Genomic DNA, 19,501 nt, shown 5'->3' with positions numbered 1-19,501 from the left:
AATCTTCATGATATATAATACCTTACTTCTTTTTCTTTGATTAAGTCTGGCCCAAAGTCCACATGGGCAAAAGTTGAGAAGGATACAGGCCAGACTATTAAAAATGGAATAGGATAATGCAGTCCTTATCCAAGTTTCTGGCACAGAGCTCCTAAAACCGTTGGGATTCCCTGAGTAACAGGAATGTCTTTTGTTATACATAATGAACTCTTTCTGATGGCACCTAAGTGTATGCTAGTGAGATGAACTAGGATAGGGCCTCCAGATAGCCTCAGGATGGATGGGGCTAGCCTCCAGAAAGACCAAGTGATCAAAGTGTTGGTACTTTTAGTCCAACTCAATGACTTCTAGGAAAACTAGGAGAGGCTGGAGAGTAAGCTCTATAAAAACACTTGAGGCCGGGCACGGTGGCTCACGTGTGTAATCCCAGCACTTTTGGAGGCCGAGGCGGCAGATCACAAGGACAGGAGACGGAAAACATCCTGGCTAACACGGTGAAACCTCATCTGTACTAAAAATACAAAAAATTATCCAGGTGTGATGGCATGCACCTGCAGTCCCAGTTACTTGGGAGGCTGTGGCAGGAGAATCCCTTGAACCTGGGAGGTGGAGGTGGAGGTTGCAATGAGTTGAGATCATGCCATTGCACTCCAGCCTGGCAACAGAATGAGACTCCATCTCAAAAAACAAACAAACAGACAAACAACACTTGAACACCTAAATTTGATGAGCTTCCAGGCTGGTAAACACATCAAGGTGTTGTGAGTATGGTGCAATCAGAGAAAACATGGAAGCTCTATGCAAACTCCCACCCCCATCCCCATACCTTGCCCTACATATCTCTTCTATTTGATTCTTCTTAAGTGGCTTTCCTTATAATAAACCAATATGTTTATTAGTTTATTTACTAATAAGTAAAGTGTCTCCATACATTCTGTGAGCCCTATCAAACCTTAGGGGAGGGATTTGGGGCACTCCAATTTATAGCCAGCCAGTCACATGTATGGGTGGCCCAAGGCTTGTAATTAGGGCCTAAAGTGGAGTTAGTCTTGTGGGAGTGAGTCCTAAAGCTGTAGAGCCAACAATTCAGTTCATTTCCAAGTAGTTACTGTCAGAAATGAACTGAATTGTTGAAAACTGAGTTTCATCCAGAGAATAAAAACTTCATTGTTGGTATTGGAAATCAACCCAGATAGAAATATCAATAGGAGACTTACATAGTTTACTGTAGTAATCTTACTATATATGTATGTAGGTATGTATTTATAATCATAAACATGTATTTGCTTTTTACTTTAGTTTTAAAAGCTTTTAAATAGTGTGTACAAAAATATGGTAAATGTAGTTTCTGATTTCTTATCATCTTTGATGCCTTCTCTTTTCATGTTGCTGTTATTCTATTTTAGTGCCTATTATCTGCTCGAGTTCCAATTACTTTGGTACTGCCTTACTAGGTATACAAAATGAAATAAAGTTCAGTAATGGTTAGTAAAATGATGCAACAAGTTTAGGTGAAATGTTAAAATGAGCAATATCACTAAGCAGCTGAAAATGTGTTGAGATTCACTAAGTGCTATATAAAAGCAAACAAACAAGACTTCATTACACAGTTGGCTAAGCTCTGTAACTGATGGGCAATCCTCATTGCCTCGTGACATTCAGGCTTTCATTAGTGATTTCAGGCCAGCAGAGAAAACATAAAATTGAATGCATGTTGCCAAAGGTGAAGTTTTAAGAGTATGATTTTGAATTTATTGTTAAGAATCATATAAAATTAATCAATAGTAAATAGACTAGAAATGTCTTTACACAAAATGATAGGAGGCTGTAGTCCTAAATCCAGAAAGCTAAACATATTCTGAAAAAGAAAGTTGTTAAGTCCATCAAACTTATATTCTCAGGGTTATTTGTATAAAAGATAATGATGATTAAAGGAAAATACTATACACATAGTTCTCCATTATTTTCTCATAAATTTGTTGTTAAATAAGTTACATTAATGCTTTCTAGAGATGAGACGTACAGCAAGAACTACATATGTACTTGTACATGAAATAAAATCTTTAGTGACATCTCTGATAGCCCGAAATGCAATTCAAAATCCAAATATCTATATTATCATGAAGTAATCTCTCTGCAGGCAAAAGAAGCACATCATATGTCATATTTCTAACCTTTTAGTAGGAAGAGACAGCCTTGAAAAACTAAACAGATTGCTCTGCAAAGGCTTCTGAACTTGATTTTTTTTTTTTTTTTAATCACAGAAAACTGCCATCTATTAGTAGAAAATCTCAACCAAGGAATTCATAGAACTTAGACTTGACTAGACTACAAAGCAGTCCACAAGGCTCTCTTAGTCTAATTAAGAGTGGTGTAACAATATTTTAAAGACATTAATGGGATTTCTAAAAGCTAGTTATCAGCTTTCTAAATTATATTTACAGCATTTTTTTTCCAAATAAAATGTATCAGCATGTAATGTATAATGTACATTTCTTTGGCATTATTTTATTATATAAATCTAGACTAATTTTTTTTTTAAGAGACAGAGTCGCACCCAGGCTGGAGTGTGATCTTAGCTCAGTGCAGCGTCAAACTCCTGGGTTCTGGTGATCCTCTGGCTTCAGGCTCCTGAGTAGCTGGGATTAGAGGGCAGGCATGAGAAATACAACCGGCCTCAATATTACCTTTGTAATATTCTAACTAAACCATATTTGAGAGGGAGGAATTTTAGTATTTTTGAAGATTAAAATAATTATAAAAACACATTATGTAAAAATAGTAAAAAAAATAATTTTAATAATGAAACAAAATTAGTAAAAATTAGTATACATTATTACTAATATTTAGTAAAAATTATTACTAATATTCTCAAATAAATGTGATCAAAAATTATAAGTTAAAATATATGTATTTTTTAACCACATAACATTAAACTTTGACTAGTTTCCACATATAAATCTGTATTTGAATCAATGTGATTTTAAAACACACTTGGGATGCTCAGCTTTTCAGTTTCATTTGGTAAACTAAGTGGCCTAGTTATAACCAAGAATCACTTTTAACACATCAAAATATAAAAACTGGAAAGGCCTAGAAGTTAAATCTTGTAATTTTAAATTAAGCATATTCAAAACCCACTGAAGGTAAGCAATTACCTAAAAATTACACAACTAGAAGGGGAGAAGGCACCTTTAGAATCTAGTCCCTTGACTACATCTCTATTTCCTCTCCATTCTTCTTTTGAGCAATCATTTTCAATTACATTAACGATGACAAAAATGTCCACAGGTGAAAAAATTAGAAACAAATTGTTGAATATCATGTAAACTAAGCTTTGTTTATTATTGTTTATAGTCTCATTCAAAAACAAAAACATGCATAAATTACAGGTTTATCAGATATTCTGAACTATCATAAACCATAGCGTGGCACCGAAAAACATAAATAAACCAGACAGACACATATAACAGAAATTTAAACTCTGGAATCTAAAAGGTTAATTTCATGTTATCGTTTTATTAGCCTAGTCTTCTTAAATTTTAACAAACATCATTAAATATTCTCTTCCATTCATACATCTGGCCTTCTTCAGATTAGTGGCACTCCTCATCAGTCCTGAAATTCAACAGTCTGTATTTAACCAATTTAAATCTACTCATTCTATTAAAATAAATAATCATTAACTCTGGAACTCCAAAGATAATGTGACTTGAAAGTTAAATATGCACTGAGGGAGAAGTACTTTCTTTTTCTTTTTTTAAACTTTTCTTATCAGAGATAATTTATTACTTACATGAGTTAAGACTGAGTACCCTCAAATATGCTTACTAATAAGGAACTGTTCACCTCATTTAGCAAATAGCCTTTCTCTTGTTCTATCTTATAGATCATCTCCTACTTTCAGCTCTTACCAACATTTCACTTAGTCATAAGAGCCATTGAAAGAACAGTCCTTTGAGGCAATAATGTAAGGTAAATCTCTTTCAAATTAAAAGCAAAATAAGTGGTGTAGCTCAGTGAAAATGCTGACTCAGAGGGATAAGTGGTTTAGCACTAGCTTCGTCACCAGCAACAAAGTGTGTTCATATTTGCCTTATAGCAAAAAGGTCACTGATTCTCAAGTAAACAGCTCCCTCCACTGGTCCAACCATCATTATATGCTCTGAAGCATATAATGCTTCAGAACCCCTGGAGTTCTACTAGAACCTCATCTGTTTGCAATCCAGATGACAGAATGCTACCCAGAACTGTTTGAGAATTTTGAAAAACTAGATTTAAAAGGTGGATCAGCCAATAGCTAAAAGGTAGCAATCTCTGTAGAGCAGTAAGACCTCAATGGAAATGTAATTAGGTAAAAAAATATGTATAAATACCCAGCCTCCTTTCAGAGACACCAAGACCAATGACTGGAAAACACACTATGAAAAATATCTTGCAGCCCTCAGAGGATGTGATGAGACATAAAAGAGAGGAAAAATGATCTCCAAACTACTGTAAAAGTATAAAGGGTCTGTCTAGGTACTGGCCTTTGTTTTGCTAATTGGGTATTAAAGTTCAGGAATGATCGGAATTAGTTATAGTAGAGACTGAATACTTCTTTGCTCTTCTTTCGTAAAACATTTATCCTCTTCTAAAGAACATTTTTAGTTCGAAGGGGTTCTCATTATTAACTTATCCAATATTTCTTTGTAGTAAATATAATCTAGTCCAACCTCTTTGTTTTACAGATGAGGAGGCTCACAAAGGTAAAATAGTTTACTAAAACGTTTCTTATCTGAGCCCTGGCCATATCACCAGATAAATGAGGTATCCCTTATAAGACAGTGGTTCCCAAAGCATTGTGCTTGCACTAGCAGCAGCAGCATCACCTGGCACTTGTTAGGAATACAAATTTTGGGGCCCCACCCAAGACCTGTCAATTCAGAAACTGACAGATGAAAGGGAAGCAATCTGTGTTGGTGGCACAATGTGGGCTCACTGCACCTCCGCCTCCAGTGTTCAAGCAATTCTCCTGCCTCGGCCTCCCGAGTAGCTAGAACTACAGGTGTGCACCACCACACCCGAATAATTTTTGTATTTTTAGTAGAGATGGGGTTTCACCATATTTGCTGGGCTGGTCTTGCAATCTGTGTTTTAATAAGCCCTCCAGATGATTATGATGTCCATTAAAGTTTGAGAACCTCACTCTGACAAATGCTATCAATAATTTAAAGTTAATATATTTAATATAATTAATGAAAACAAAAAATTTTAACAGTGTTCTATGTACTAAATTTTAGTGATGATAAACAACTTGTGAGTTATATACAGATAGATTGTCCTTAGGCCATCAAAGGTGAACAAATTGTTCTCACCCATGCCTAATGCGCCCCTCCCAATATCTCATTCTACTTTGGCAAAAAATACCTGTTTATTGTTCAGTTTCACTCAGAAGATAATTTCTATTTGATTTTCTTTCTTCTACAATTTAACTAAATTCCAGATCACATTAACTTTCCTTATTAGGGAAAATATTTCCCTAAGTATTAAAATATTTGTTAAAAATATTTTAACAAATTTCTGTTATATAAATAATTGGATACATATAATTTAGCTGGATCTCATGGTTTTTGAGATTCCTGTCACGGAGATAAAAATCCCTACTCAAAATCACTGAGAATGATCGTTCTCTGCCTTAGCTGCATCATTTAAAGCTGCTCTTTCTAACTAAAGAGTTTAGGAAAATACTGATGTTTGGATCCCTTTCATATGCCACCAAAAGGCTCTAATTTGTAATGGGAAGCATCCAGGACATCAGAATTTTTGAAAGTTCTCCAGGTTAGTCTAATATGAACTCAAAACTGATGTGAAAGTTGAACGTGAACACTGCTGGTACTAAGATGAAGTCACTCCTGTCAGACCCGGACCAGGTACAGCTGGGAGGTCATGAAAGAAGCGAACTCATCTGTGTTTGAGATAAGAATTAACAAAAAGGCTTTTCTGAAGTCCACAAAAAGTTTCTATACATCCTATATGTGTTTCACATCTTACCTTAACTGCTTTTTCTGTATGTCCACATATATTTTTTCAACAAGGTTTATCTAAGAAATTTTTCAAGACAACAGTATTACAAATTAGATGCTCTCACAAGAACACTTGCCTAGCAACGCGTATGTTTACCAACTTACTGACACCAGCTCCAGAAATGAGCTTCTGTGACCAACATACCTTTATTCAGAGCAGTTTATGAGGACTCCTTTTTGCCTTTAAAAATTTCTCGTTACCTCAGATTATCTAGATACAACTATGATTTTTTTCACAACCTGTGTATCCTGGATTACAATCCTCTGTCATTTATTCTCAAGTAAAATCATTTTTTGGCAGAGCCTCTCTCTTTCTGTTTTTATTTTAGGTTGACATTGAGAACAACTGGCATAGAATAATCTTTAATTTGGCATCCAGAGTTGTATTAAAACAGCAAAAATCAACTTGCACCACCATCTCTACAACAAACTTACTATGTAAATATATCTGGTTTCAGTCTACTGAATTGGCTTACTGACTTTACCATTTCCATGGGAAAAGAAGAAAACTATGTTCAGAAGGAGAGAAAATTGAGTGTTTGGAGGGCAATAATGAAGGGCAAGCAATTCTACCACTATGAACATAAATTAATTGCCTCAAATATATTATCCCAATCCTTCCCCAAGTCCAAAGTTGCCATATTGAAGTACAGCTTTTATAGAGAAGAAGTTCATAAACCTCTGCCTCAGTCAACAATGGCATTTTGGGATTCTATGCAAGGTTTATTTGCTTGGCTAGACAGTTTCTTACAGTCACATTATGGCCCTTTAATGAAAATGCTGTTCTTGGCATATCAAACCCCAGTGGCAACTATTTGAGTAGATTTCTAATAGAATGTTAATATATTCTGACTTAGTACCCTTTGGGAAAAATATCAACATCTGTGTCAGAAGTGTAAAATTAGTACTTTCAGATGTGTATGATGTACTATATTCAACAAGAAAACAAAAAAGGAAAGGAAAAGTACAGAAAGACCAAAAAAAGCCATTAAAAAAAAATGAGGAGATACCATTTAAAATGTAACTTCTGACCGGTCGCCGTGGCTCACATCTGTAATCCCAGCACTTTGGGAGGCTGAGGCGGGCGGATCATGGGGTCAAGAAATGGAGATCATCCTGGCCAACACGGTGAAACCCTGTCTCTACTAAAAATCCAAAAATTAGCCTGGCGTGGTGGCGGGCGCCTGTAGTCCCAGCTATTTGGGAGGCTGAGGCAGAACTGCTTGAACCCGGGAGGGCGGAGCTTTCAGTGAGCCTAGATCGCGCCACTGCACTCCGTCCTGGCGACAGAGCCAGACTCCGTCTCAAAGGAAAAAAAAAAAAAAAAAAAAGAGAGAGAGAGAGAGAGAGAAAGAAAAAGAAACAAAACTAGAATGTTTAGCAACACTAGGCAGCAAATCGTCATAATACAGGAGAATGAAAGCCAGAAGCTAGGTCTCTAATGCTCACTCCTTTTAGGGTACACTCTCAAGTTTGCCACGGTTCCCATGAAGGCTGTTCACACATTTGTTAACTACCTGTCCCTTGTTACTGATGGGGTGCAAGACATACTACCTCAAAATATGTCACCTTGGCAATTGAATATTTTAAGAAATTTGAGAAAACATTAGCAGTAGGAATGTCACCACCGCTCCTTGTGCCCTTCTTCCCTGAACCAGGTCGTAAAACATAATAAGGGCATCCTGACTTTCTCCTGAAGCTGATCATAAAACTTTCGTGTTAGGAGTGCCTTCTCTATATCTGGAAGAAAGGTACATCCTTATGTCTCAAGACAAGGACACAGAGAAGAATCAGAACACACAGGTATTGCCAATCGGGATCTCCCACTCCCCATTGGTTTACTTACATTAGATCACACCCTCTATGATCTATCGTGTTTCTCCACAACTATCCACTGTTCCTTAAACCTGTCATAAAAAACTCTTAGTTTTAACTATGTTGTGGGCTTTTCCTTTCCTCATGAAGACTTCCATGACATGCAAAACTAAACTGAATACATTTGTATGCATTTCTCTTGTTATTTTGTCTTTTATTATAGGGCTTTCAGTCATAAACATAAAATGAGTAGAAAAAAGATATTTTCCTCCCATAGATTAGCCTATGCTTTCGTGGGCCTCAGGTTTCACTGATGAGAGCATTAATGCTATGTGGAAGAATGAGTACAGAATGGGGAAAATCTAAAGTTAATTTTATTGGGCTATGGTAAAGATTTCTCCCTGTGAAGTCAACATGATAACCTTGACTTTGTTAAATGCCTTTTCTACTAAGTGATCTGAGTTCCATGAAAAAAGCCAACCTTAAATAAATAGTACCCAGTTCAAATGCTCTTTAACAGTAAGTAGAGGAAGGTCAAGAAAAGAAAGAAAATAAAAAAGGGAAACATGTAAAGAAAGAATATTTTAATTAAAAAAAAAAACTTGCCTGTATGTATAGATGGTTAATAAATCCCAAATGTCAATATGCATTTTAAATTATAATTCAGAAAGGACTAAATAAATCAGTTGATATATGTACATGCTGTGAAAGTTGTCACAATCAAAATGTAGTCACTAATGTTAAAAATAAAATAAAGAAAACTCTGACAAATAGAGCTGGAGAAGGCCAAAGGCCATGAAGAGAAGGTTTTTTCCTTGTATTTTCAATAATAAAAACTATCACAAAAGACCGTAAAAGCGACAACCTTTTGGCACAATGCCATTACACTTTTAATGCCATTGTAATAACATTACAATGGCATAAAGGCCATCACAGCCTTATACAAAAAATACTCTGCAAGGACATCTGCCCAGCAACTGCTTGTCTAACAGACTGGCATCACCTTTGTTATTCATCTTTGTAGCCAAAAATAGTTATTTCAAAACAATTATGTCATTCTCTTCATTTTTTTTCTTTAAAAATCTTTTAACTTCCTTTACCTCTCTGAATACGCACATAGTTTACTCCAACAAAGATATTCCCATTGCAATGCTTATACCCCAATAAACATCTTTTTCTTTTATAGTGCTTGTCTGTTATTCACATTGATACATATGGTGTCAGAAATGGGGACTGGAAAGGAGCACTCTTGGAAGGTATTTGTGATTTTTGGAACCCGTGTGCAGTAGTCACTGGGGTTGAGTTCTTCCCTTCTATGGCCTGCCTTTTCTGCCCTGGTGAGTCTTCTCTCTCATGGCACCTCTCTCTTTGTGGTAGAAGACTTTCAACATTGTTTGGGGTCTGATTTAGATAAGGATACCTTAATAAAATGATAAAAGACTTTTTGTCTTATTTGGTAAGTTTTTTTTGTTTTTTGTTTTTGTTTTTGTTTTTGTTTGTCCTGATATAAAGATATATGTCTTTCTGGATTGAGTATTCTGATTTCTTCAGAATTTACATTTTGTCTGTGAGGCATGTCTTTTCTGATAAATTACTTTTGGTTGGTCTGCATGCCTAGTTGAATATTTTGTTTGACCTGCATGCCTGATTTAAAATTTCAGTGAATACTCATCTTAGTATCTTTGACTTTGTTTGACCCTTTCCCCTTGCTTGTTTCTGAAAATCTTTCCAGAGCAAAAATAAACATTCTAAGTGGCGGTTGCAAGATGGCTAACTAAAAGCCACTGGGGTTTGCCACCATGTAAAATATCAGTCTAAACTCCTGACATGCCTCTATAGAATTTATAAAATTTTCTTTGTTTCTGAGAGATTGATAAAAATCATATTGGGATTCCCAAACATTAAGGCATACCAAGATTTCTAGGACTCTAGCTGTCTACACAGTATGGGCCATTCTTCCGCATATTTTTAAACTGATGGGTAAAATTACATCATGGAAAATTCAGAGCTAAAACGATCATTATTCCAAAAACCCATAACTCTAAGTAAACATGTATAGGCTTCTATGTTCTCTGCTATATACATTTTTTTTCTGCCTACTTTGAATCTACTGACTTTTCCACTGGCATTCAGCTAGAACTCATTGCTTATGGCATTCCAGCCAAAATGTAAAAAAAAAAAAAAAAAAAGAAAAAAAGAAAGAAAAAAGTTTTTATGAGATTTCAAAATAATGGCTTTATAAATTGCAACAACTCTATGGGTCAAAAATTAGTAATCTAAAAGGTAAAGAATCAAATAAATGTTTATAGAAATTAGGCATACAGATCAAACAGGTCAAAATCCTGACCTCAGAGCAATAATATAAGATATCTCTGACATAAAAATTTTGTATTTTCTACCATGCAGAGGCCAAAAAGAAAAAGCCCGTCTGCCCCTAGTCTTCCAAGAATATGGTAAAATTATTCTCTGCCTGAATTTGGTAGTCTAGCAAACCAAGGTAACAAACATAAAATACATTCATTACTAGTTCAAGGCTACTAGGCAATTTTGTTTTTCTTATACAATTCAGGAAATAAAATAAAATAAAATAAAAAACTAGCTAAAATGTAAACATTGAAAGAGGAAAGAAGGTGAAAGAGTATTTTTTTGGTTTTGCTTTTTGTTTGTTTTTTTTTTAATTAAACTGTCATTTTACCCAAAATTTTGGCCCATAGCCATAATTAAACTACCTATCAGGGCATGTACAGTTTAGTCTTGTGAACAGGTCCTGATTGTAACAAAAACATTATTTTGGTTCAACTGTCTTTCATAAACCAGTGTGATTTTATTACTACTTCATGACTAAAATTCTAGAATGAAAGCTGTAAGGTCTTTATTTGTGTATGTACACATGTGCTTAGGTATAGTTATGCATATATACATGTAATATATCTTGTGTCTACAAAATAAATTCTGGCATAGTCAGCCAGAAATCCCTTAAGGAATTCTATTCCTATTGGCTTAGATAAATGGACTGTCATCTAAAATGTAAAATAGTAATTAACTGAAATGATTTCCAGGTAATGTGACGTAAGTAAATTTTTAGTAAAGAAGCTGGATTTAAAATCATTAGTAAATTAAAAAAAGAAATATCTTCAAAATTATCAGTATTTTTGACAGTTTCATACTTGTCTCAGATAGATATTTTAAGGTGTCAGGATTTGACACAAAAGTTAAAAAACTTTTATAAAACCCAGCCTAAAATGGAATGACCTTTGTTCGTGTAATGTTTGATAAGACTAAGTTAATATTGTTGGTTTAATGAAAGTGACTGTATCTTCTGAGTTAACAATAAAATATCTATATATTTGAGGTTTTTACTTAGGTAAACACCTGGTATTCATAGGTTATGATGACTATTTTTGCCTAATATCTGTTTTAATAAGTAATCTAGGTAAACTGTTTTAAAAAAGTTAATAAAGTGGGTGATATGGTTTGGCTCTGTGTCCGTAGCCAAACCTTATCTTGAATTGCAATCCCCACGTGTTGAGGGAGGGACTTGGTGAGAGGTGACCGGATCATGGGGGCAGTTTCCCATGCTGTTATGGTGATAGTGAGTAAGTTCCCATAAGAGCTGATGGTTTTAAAGCATGGCGCTTGCTTGCTCTTTCTCTCTCCTGCTGCCATGTAAGGTGTGCCTTGCTTCCCCTTTGCCTTCCACCATGATTGTAAGTTTCGTGAGGCCTCCCCAGCCATGTATAATTGTGAGTCAATTAAACCTTTTTTCACTATAAATTACCCAGTCTCAGATAGTATTTTTATAGCAGTGTGAAAACAGACTAATACATTAGGTAAATGTAGATGGGATAGACTTCTATAAATAAACTTATGTAATTTAAAATCTTAAAGTTATGTTAAATTATAGATACTCATTAAAGATGAGTCATTTTAAATAAGATAAAAAATAAACAAATTGCTGAACATAAATATAAATTTGTTCTTGGCTTCTTAAATTTTATAGAAAAGCTAAATATATTTGTATCTATTATTATACACAAATATTATGTTATGAGAAACATGTTTCTAAATGTTATAAAATGGTTTCCATCTAAAAATACTGATATTTGGGCCAGGTGCAATGGCTCATGCCTGTAATCCAAGGCAAGTGGGTCCCCTGAGGCTAGGAGTTCAAGATCAGCTCAGCCAACATGGTGAAACCCCATCTCTACAAAAAATACAAAAAAAATTAGCTGGGCGTGGTGGCAGGCACCTGTAGTCACAACAGAGTGAGACTCCATCTCAAAACAAACAAACAAACAAGCAAAAACCTGATATTTGATCTTAAAACTACTTGCTAAAAATTGAAGTTACTAATAGTTAAAAATCTAATTAATATATATATAATTCACTGCATAAAGTGTGCCTAAAAGTAACTTTTTTTCTTTTTTACTAAGAGAAAAATATAAGAAAGACACGAATATGTGTTGTTTATTGAGGAAAAGTAATTTTGTGTGATTTAAATATTATTTAAATGTTTTTTCAAAAATACAGATTTAGGATGTAATCAGAAACAAGAAAGAAAGGAAGGAAAGGAACTAGTAAGTAGGAGAGAGAGATGTGAAGAAAATTGTGGATATGAAAGTACATTTTTGGTAAGAAAGGTGAAAAATAAAAGAGAATAGTTTCATGTGAGAAATAATTTTATTTGGCAAACTTTTGTCCTGAAGTACAGTGACTGGCTACTTAAAAAAGAGGAAGTAAAGGACAAAGCAGAAAGTCCAAATATGTCATGAATGGTCTGAGTAAGTCATGGTAAAGTCTATAAAGGAGAAATTTATGAAAGAAATGTTGTGTGTAATCAAGGTGGCTATAATTAGGATTATTCATAAGTCTTTCTAAAGATTGATCCTGGATATTAAAAATACATTAATATAAAACTAAAGTGTGGTTTCCTATGTTAGAAAAACAAGGTTTTCTTAAATTATTTTTTTGCTCCTAATAAAATGTAAAAGGTTAAGGTTTTAATTCTGATATTTAATTTTTTAACAGCCATCTTTTAAACTACAAGGAGTTTCTATTTTTGCAACACTTCTTCCTGAGACCTATTTAATTTCCCTAGTTTCAGTTGGAAATGCTGTGTTTTTCATTGAGAATGGTAATTTCATTTCTTGAGGTGAAATTCTTCTTGAAGCTTATCAGATTTCTATCTCATAAGTTCAGTTTTTGCTGTATCTTGCTGCACATGGTTTGCAAATCATACATCATTGCCTTTTGTTCTTTCTTTTCTTCAGACAGTATATCTTTTTGCTTGGTGGTGGTGACAACTCGCTTCTTCAATCTTTTCTTCAGTTCTGTTACATTTCATTTTCTCTGCTTCTACCTTTGCTGATATGGCCTGATGCTGAAATATTTATCTTGAAGTTCTAAAGAAGGAATTCTTCCTCCAGTATAACTTCTTTCTCTATTCTTGTCTTTTCAAAAATTTGACTGAACTTTCTCCGTAAACAGGGAACTTCCCATGCTTTTAGTAAAAGCCATGTATTACCCTGCTCAAGGCACTAGTTTTCTTTTTACATTCTTCTATAATATAGTTCAAACTCATAAGTCTGGACACCCTCTTACTGTGTCTCATTAAACTCAAGTGCCCTTTTCATCAGATTCAACCTCCAGGTTTTCTAAATGGGCTTCCCATAACAAGAAACAATCTCATTATAGGAGGTTTTTCTTTACCTTTTTGGTTAAATCCATATAAATTTCTGTATTGCTTTTGAAGTTTTTTAAGTATTTTTCTGTTTGAAAGAATATTGTTTTACACTGACCTGTGGATCTGTTTTAATCAATTGTTTTGAGAATTTTGTCATTTTTGATGGGCTTCCCCCAAATCAAAATTCTAAATTAAGTCTTTTTGACCAAGAATTAATTTTGGGATTTCCCAGTGGGCCCCTGGAGAGCATCAAAAAGTGTACCTCTCATCTTGTAGAGATGTTAAATAATTAGACTTATTTTGTGAGTTCTATTTGAAGCATTGCCAAATGATAAGTGACACTATCTTTCAGTGACATTTATGGGTATATTATTACTAAAAATGTTTAAAAATTTATAAAAAACAAATATGTTTCAGTCATAATTTTTGTTATATTAAATCTTTTCTAAACTTATATTTGTATGGATATGTTATTAATGTGAGTGTTCTAAAGATTATATGAAATTTATAAAAGTCTGATGGTCCTGATGTGACAATGTTATCATGATTATGGTCATCATAAAATGCTATATGTAATAGAAATAACTGAATTTCCTTGTCAGTTGGGAATTTTCATAAAACCTTTGACTATGGCTATTGAAAGATTTTATTATCTACTGTTTTGAATTCTTCTCCAAAAGTATTTGCAATCAGTTACAGCCCAAACTTACTTTTTATGAAAAGGATTTTTGCATGTATTCTTAAACACAAATTTCTGATAACCCTAAGGTTAAAGAACTAAAAAAAATTGCCAGAACTCTAATAAATAAACTAAAGGGTTCATGAAACTACTAATCAAGATCAATTAAAACAAAATGATAACATGAAATTAAGTAATTGATGAAAGTTCCATTTTATGGCTTTTATTTAAAACATTGTTCATTCTTTACTTAAATACTTTGTTTTCCAGATTTAAGAAAACTTTCTCACATATGCTAATCCATAGTTTACAATAATTTGGTAAAGTATACTTTTGTGAACAAATATGGAAGCATTTGCTTTTTCTACCTATTTTATTCCTCCAAAATTCAGAAACTATTCATGAGTATTCCTATTTTTTATGACAGTATGATCAGTTACATAATTTTAGTAAAAATATGCTCTCTATTTATAATCAGGATACAATTGGAAGCACTGGTTATATTACCAAGACTTTGACTGAAATTGAATATTTAAAATGTGCATAAAATGCCTTATTCCAAGAGTCCCTAGCCTTACCATGAGTGAGTGAGTACAAATTGTCACTTCCTGGCAGGCTCAAGTACTTTAAGATTGTAAGTAAAATCCAAAGTCTGCCTTGGTTTGGCTTCCTAGCCTCAAGAGGTTTTAAAATCTGAAATTCCTATATAAAGACAGAAAAAGTTCTATTCCTAAAGAAAAAATTTATGATATACTTGCTATTGGATTGTAGCCCTGTGCATTGTTTTCAAGTTCTCATTATCTACCTGTAGTTTGGGCTAGACCCTGAACTCTCCTAATTTCCTATAACATTTGGCTACAACTCTGCAACTAAAAATAAACACTACTGTGTTCCTAAAGTTCAATAAGCTGAAACCAGATAAATTTTAAAGAACAACCCTCATGACTGATATATGGGCCATACAAAAAATAGTTCACCAAACCACTCAATGTCATGAACAAAGACATTCACAGTGACCCAGGAGAAGCTGACATTTTCATGATGTAGGAAGCTTTTTTTCAAGATATCAGAATAAAATTTCCTATCAAAACAAGAATCTTACCCATCTTAATGCCAATCTTTTCCCTTGGCAGTATAATGATATAATTGAAATTTCACAATCAATAGCTTTTGCTGGTAACTTAACAGAACCTAGCCTGAAAATTCCTTTAATATCTTCTGGCTAAGAAAAGGTCTGTGCTATTGTTAACACTACATGCTGAACCTGGAAAAATTAGTCTTCAGAAGTTAAGAGCCATATACACAAAATAATAATAATAATAATAATAATAATAATAATAATAATAAAGCCTACATGGTTACAACAGATCCCACCTAAGTTCCTGTGATCATTTGACCTTTTCCAATTATTTGCCTTTAAGCCTAGGTCCATGGCTCAAAACCGTTACTCGAACTGAAGTTATCATATTATTATTAATTTTACTTTATATTTCTCCTTTTTTAAACTTTGTAACTCTTACTTGTTAATTTTTTTTGCAGAAGTACAACTACTAACAAAATTATGATGGCCCAAAATAGTTGATGACAAATGACTATGAAACAGATAAAATTTAACTTAATAATGGAATCTAGGTAGACTTTGACTGAGAGTCATTCTCGTCTTGTTCAAGTTCATTTCTTGTTCAAGTGTGGTTAAAAGGGTTCTGATATTGATTCCTAGTCACCAATCACTCTTCCCAAATGTGGATAGATGAGACCAACAACCAGGACAGGACCATTTCAGCAGGGATATCAAAACCTAACTACAAGATGATTGATCAGTGAAACATTCAAAGAAAGATTTTAATCAAAAGGGGAAATGTGAAAGTTGTCAGAATCAAAAGGAGATCATAAATGTTAAAACCCAGAAAAACAGCTGAGAAATGGCATGAAGAGAGGGTTCTCATGCTTGTATGATTGATAAACAAAAGTATCACAAAAGACTCTGCAAAAACTGCAACCCTACACAAAGGCCGTTGCAACCTTATACAAAAGCTACTTCTGTAAGAACATCTTCCGAACAACTACCTGTCCCACCTTAGACTGGTGTCACCCTTTTTACTGATCTTTTTAACCAAGGATAATTATTTCAAAACAACTAATTCTCCTTATTTTATTTTCCTTTAAAAACTTTGGTCTTCCTTTTCTTCCCTGAATACAAACAAAGTTTACTATGACATGCATATTTCCATTGCAATGGTAAAAAATATTTGGGAACATTTATTTCCAAATAAATAAAGATCTCTCTCTCTGTTATTTAGGGTGACAATGTGCTTAGATAGTAGCAATTATTTCCTTATATTATCATATTTTCTTTGTTCTTGCCTAAATATCAGGTGATTGACATTTTCCAGTGTCTTTGTTTCATGTATTTTTGTCTTTACAAATGCTCTGATGTGGTTGACTACAATTTTTGAAATATAATTTTGTTAACGATACAAAATCTGTCAGATATAAAAATCTAATCATTCTAATCTTGTTTTGATGAGTCTACAATTCACTGACTACATTTTCTTTAACTGACCTTCTTTGATCACTTCATGTATTATTCTCCTCCTCCCCAATTTGAATTAAAAAATTCTTCATATAGTTACATGAATGTCAGTTAATCTTTAAGTATAGAAAGATAAAAAAACAATCTCCCTGTCTTTTTTTCTCTCTCTCTCAAATGTACCAAAAAAAAATATTTCTGAGATATATTTTGAAGCCATAGCTTTCACATCTTTTCATTGTTTCTTTCAACATTAATAGCCAAAGACCAAAATTAATAATATTCTAGATATTTAGAATTTATATTTGTATGATGTCAGTGTTACTCTATCGTCTTTTTTATTTTTTACTTTGAACTGGGGATCCAAAATCAAAAGAAAGCCATTTGTTTATTCTAGTTAGAACCAGAGCATCTTCGCTCCATCAGAGAATAATTGGCAACCAAAATTGAAGCATTCTCAATTAAGATTATAGTGATAGATTGTCATAGCTTTTCTAGTTAGATAAAGAAAGTACAGGGCTTCAGAATTTCCAGAAAATTATGAATACACACATTGATGCACGTTTATTTAGATCTCTAAGGACTTGAGCACATATTCATCTGTATACAAACGCATTTAGTTTGGGGACTTTCATCCTCAGCACTACTGACATTTCAAGCCAAATAATTCTCTTCTGTGCAAAGTAGGCTGTTTAGCAGTATCTCTTTACCTTTACCTTCACCTTTACCTACTAGATGCCATTAACACTCTTCAAAGTCATTTTATGACAATCTAGAATGTTTCCAGTCTTTGTCCAGTGTCCCTTGGAGACAGAAGTGATCCTTTGTTTAGAACCATTGATATTGTCCTTTCTAAATAAATAAGCCTTCTCCTCTCTAAGAAATAGATTTTGTACATAAACTTTAAACTAAACTTGAAAGAATATTGATATCTAGTAATATTATTTGAACTAAATTGTAAATCCCTATAATCTGTAAATATTTATGGAGCACCAACTGCATGCAAATTATATTCTTTTTTGGTACTATTTAAATTCAATGTAAGACACAGGGTCAAACGGGTAATGCCTTAAACAGACATGACATCATTTTAGGGAATTAGAAAGTTAATTGTGAACTACAAAATATTTACCACACTGAATGTAATTTGTCACTGTTTTTAAACTGCTCAACATATAAAAATTAAAGGCTTATTTTGGCTTAAATTTTCTACATTCCAAATATGAAGTTTCATGATAATGTTAGATATTTTATTTGCTTTTATGTATAATTTGCATTCTGGTTTGTCTTATTAATACTGCTATACCTGAGAAATGCATACAAGTAATACACATTTTGATAGAGTTGAAAAAATTCCAAGATTAAATTTTCCTCTTGTAAGCTCTTCAAAGGAGGAGAAGTTGGTAGTGAGAGTGTTAAATTTTACCTGAGCACCATACTTCTAAAATACAGAGAAGGTTACTGTATTATTCTGTTTTCACACTGCTGATTAAGACATACCCAAGACGGGCCAATTTACAAAAGAAAGAAGTTTAATAGACTCACAGTTCCACATGGCTGGGGAGGCCTCACAATCATAGCAGAAGCAGAAAGTCATGTCTCACATGGTGGCAGACAAGGGAAGAATGAATCAAGCAAAAGAAGCTTCCCCTTATAAAACCGTCAGTTCTCATGAGACTTATTTACCACCATGAGAACCGTATGGGGGAAACCACTCCCATGATTCAATTATCTCCCCCTGGGTCCCTCCCACAACATGAAGGAATTATGGGAGCTACAATTCAGGATGAGATTTGGAGGGAACACAGCCAATCCATAGCAGTTACAAAATCCTCCCAACAATTTGTGTTCAGAAAAACTGTAAATGACCACTTTATAAGGCCTACCTCCACCATTCCTCAATTATTACCTTGTTTTGTAAGTGCCTAGTGATCTCCTTCCTCTTTGAGACATTTTTTATCAATTAAAGTTCTTCTGATTTCATAGCCAGAATAAAATTATATCCTTAATTGTCTTGTGCATTTTGTCTTTCAAAGTGGCTTTTTAAAATTATTTTGTGTTTATTTGTTTGCATGGTTTTTATTTTTGTTTTCATTTATTTGTATTCAGATATAGGAGAGTGGAGAAGTCAAGTAATCTCAGGAGATCCTGGCAGTCTCACAAATTATGCTTCAGCCATAAGTAGTCTCTTATCATTTAACAAGAAACCCAGATTATTCATATCCACATTCGAATTTGACTTGCATCATCCTTCTGGTAACCTATAGGCTGTTGCATTTTCTTGTGTCTTTTCATACTTCTACCTATAGTTAGCAAATGTCTCCTGTTAGAGTAATTTTAAAGATGAGTCTCGTCATTTCATTAAGATATCAGGTTCTTTCATACTAGCTTTTGTATATGTTTCTTGGCCTAAAATGACCCACTCTCCTATCAAAATCCTACTCATTTATTGTAATCTGTCATTATATATGCCTGTCTCCACTAGAGCAAATATAGGGTAGAAGCTGAGACTCTTCCATTTTGTTTCATTTTTTCACCTTAACAGTAGCACTCAGGAAAATTGTATGCAGTCCATATATACTTAGGTAATTACATGAACTGAATAAAGAAGATATAAAATAATAGAACTATTCATTTATTTATTGAAAAATAATTATGAAGGACTTACAGAGTAAACACTGTTTCTGGTGACAGGATTTCAAGATATACAAGTTCCTTGCACACAATTA

This window comes from Macaca nemestrina, chromosome 2 (genome assembly GCF_043159975.1).
Source record: "Macaca nemestrina isolate mMacNem1 chromosome 2, mMacNem.hap1, whole genome shotgun sequence".
Classification (NCBI taxonomy): domain Eukaryota; kingdom Metazoa; phylum Chordata; class Mammalia; order Primates; family Cercopithecidae; genus Macaca; species Macaca nemestrina.
Note: the sequence above shows the minus strand (reverse complement) of the source record.